The sequence below is a fragment of the Beta vulgaris genome, chromosome 6 (genome assembly GCF_026745355.1).
Source record: "Beta vulgaris subsp. vulgaris cultivar EL10 chromosome 6, EL10.2, whole genome shotgun sequence".
Lineage (NCBI taxonomy): Eukaryota > Viridiplantae > Streptophyta > Magnoliopsida > Caryophyllales > Amaranthaceae > Beta > Beta vulgaris.
Genome location: NC_079207.1, coordinates 9479556 through 9482927, shown reverse-complemented (window position 1 = coordinate 9482927; position 3372 = coordinate 9479556). Strand labels below are relative to the sequence as shown.

The following is a 3372-nucleotide window of genomic DNA, read 5'->3' as shown; positions in this document are numbered from 1 at the left end:
TCCGTATTGGGTTACCAAGGTCCATTTTTAGTCATACCAAATTTATCAAACACATATATGAGATTTGGGAACAAAATTAAATACATATATAGTTATGTAAATAAATAAAATTTCTTGACTGTGATAGGCCCACGTAACGGACAACGAGCCGGTCCGGCCCACATGCTGGCCTGGCCATGCCCACCGCTAGTCCCAAATGCTGCACTTTCACTTATTATTTTCTTGGACATGGTCAATCCTCACATTTTGGCTCTAGGCAAAATAAGATAAAGCATTATTATCTAAGTTCCAATGACAAACAGTAGGCAAAGTATATAATTCAACATCATAACTTTATTACATTAATCGTAAATTGAAGATAATTTATTCTTCTGTCCCCTAATAATAGTACTCGCATAAGTGGAATAGTTCCCGAATGTTACATAATTGGAAAGCTTTTATTATATACTTCCTCCGTTTCTTTTTACTCGCTACACTTTCCATTATGGGAAGTTTCACATTACTTGCTACACTTTTTTTTTTGGGCAATAAACTCTCTCTATCTCTCTCCTCCCACATGGGTCCCTTTTCTTTTTACTCTCTACCTCTCTCTTCTCCAAAAATTGCCTAGGAGTCCGTGAAATGAGAAGTGTAGCGAGTAAAAAGAAACGGAAGAAGTAATACAGTATAATGTATAATAAATTCCTTCAAGATGTGGTTCAATAATAGAGAAAACAGATTGAAGTGGAATGATGTTGAAGGAAGTAAAGGCAGCTTCCTTTAACAATTTCATCCACTCATCCTCAGTCCTCTCTTGCCACGGATGGTATTTGTCATCATCAAAATATCAAGAGCAATGGCTGTATCATCAAACATTTCATGTCGTTCAGGGCGAAGAATTACTTCAACAATTATGACTTTTCCTTTCTTCTCGGATACTACCTTTTGACAGTTCTTTAGGATTTTTAAGCAATCTTCATCCGTCCAATTATGCAAAACGTTCTGCATCACATAAAATTAAGAAGAATTTATTGAGTAGAAATGCACTAATTTAACCATGTACATGAGGAGATACTGTTAACTACAAAGTTTGTAGAACTTTATGATAATTGATAAATAACACTAAATACAATTTAGTCTAGTGGTTAAGACTTTAGTATATGTACTTGAGATTTCGGGATCAAACCCCTATAATATACAATTTCTATATTTGTATAGATGTGCCAAATTGGAACAACAGGTCGTCGTCCCAGCCTGCTGCCACTAGCCCTGTATGGCACAAGAGGCATTATGATGGATCGTGGGTAGGGGTGCTTATCGAGCGAGCCGAGACCGAATAGCACTAGGCTCGGCTCGAGCTCGTTTAACTTTTCATGGGCTCAGCTCGGGTCGTGAGCTCGCGGAGCTTGGGGAGCCGAGCTCGGCTCGAGCTCGTGATTAGAATTTGCGGCTCGAGCTCGGCTCGTGAGCTCGTTTATCTTTCTTCTATTATATACCTTAGTTAATATCTTAAAAGAAATACTTAATATAATTTTTAATATATATAAATAATTTATAATATATAAACAATTTTTTATATATAAAAATATTTTTTTAATATAAATTTTTTTTTAATATAAATTTTTTTTTAATACAAAATATTTTTAGTATAAAATAATAATCGAGCTGTTCACAAACTTTACGAGCAGAGCTTTCCCTAGCTCGGCTCATTTAAGTCTTGAGCCGAGCCTGAGCTCGAGTCGATCTTTGACCGAGCTTTGACCTGACCGAGCCGAGTCGAGCCGCTCGCGAGCTTGTCACGCTCATTATCACCCCTAGTCGTGGGCCACTTAGAGACATAATCTATAAAAAAAATTGGCCTGAGCCTAGCACGAGTATGATGGATCAACCTGCCTCTAAGCCCACTCATTTAAACCAGATAAGAAAAAAAACGATAAGATTCGTAAAGGAGGGTCCATTAGGTCGTGCTTGAGCCGTCTCGATAAAATTTAGAAATGAGTCTAGCCCAACACAATTTTCTTTTGCCTATTATAAACCCAACTTGAGGTGGCATGAGTCCCACCGACCCATCATGTGTGCGGGCATGAGGCTCGGTGGCCCCTCAAATGGGCCGACATGACCCAACCCGTTCACAACTCTGAGCAATTTATAGGTCTACTATTATCGGAATTAAATTCACTAAAATCCATATAAATTGTGTGACTTTTCATGAAGGGTAAGCCTAGCCTTCAGGAAGCCTGAAACAACATGATAGTACAAATGTAAGATGAGTAGTATATTAGTAAATTATAAATACATTTAATATACATGCTCAATCAAATATAGTGAAGCTATTAATAAAAACAAAATGAAAATATATTGCTATAAGTCAAAAAAACATTACTTACCTTTTGGAATATTGTTAGCAGAAGGAATCTCCTTAAACATGTCACCACCAACATGAGTAACCCCATAATGTAAAGGAGCATTTTCAACAACATGAGGCAAATCAAAATTAATACCCTTAAGATGAGGGTATTCTTTAACAATGTTAGCCACCAACTTTCCAGTGCCACCCCCAATATCAACAACACTGCCTTCCAACTTACTAAACCCATCCTTATACCCTTTGATAACAGCATCTATTACAGTTCTAGTTATAGCAGCCATACCACTATTAAACATGCTATTAAACTCAGGGTGGTTAGATGCCATTTCCCAAATAGACTCTCCATGAGCCTTAACAAAAGGGATCCCACCTTCTTTGATCGAACGACTAATCTCGTACGCTGTTTCTGATCGAAAGGTCGGTGAAGGTTAGAATCGTAGGAGCTAGGCTAAGCTCTTGATCATGCAAAAGCCACTTAGAGGTTGTGGTTAGACCATACAAGGTTAAGGTTTCTCCTGATGGTTGTTCATTGCAATGAGCGGTGAAGATTTTATTTCGAACTAGCATACGCATGATACGCTCAAGACACATTATATCAAGGGAAGGAGAGTCTATTTTTAAGGCTATTTGAGATAAGCTCATTGCTTGGCCATGCGAGTAAATGATATCGGCGATGCGAAGCTCTACAGCAGATCTTAGCACTAGGCTATCTATATAGGCGAAGATGGTCTTGTGCACCTCGGCCTGGCCTTGGAGGAGTTCAGCATCCTTGGTAACATTTATTCCTAGTACTAATTCATTGATCGGCATTTTTCTCTCGGCTAATAATATTTCTACGTACTCCTTAACAATTACAATACTTAGTTTTGATTTTGGTTTGAGTACTAGTTATGCAGTTATACTTGTATGGAGTGTCACATGAAGTCATGAACATATATATATGTATATAATTCAGGAAGAGTTTGATTAGTGCTTTTTCTTAAACCCATACAACTATTATTGTTGTTGTTGTTCCCCTNCACGAG

The 3372-nt window shown here is 37.7% G+C and overlaps 1 pseudogene; it reads right to left on the bottom strand.

Annotated features, from left to right (window-relative positions):
- Positions 1 to 318: 318 nt before the first annotated feature.
- Positions 319 to 3298, bottom strand: LOC125498222 (desmethylxanthohumol 6'-O-methyltransferase-like; annotated as a pseudogene).
- Positions 3299 to 3372: the final 74 nt, after the last annotated feature.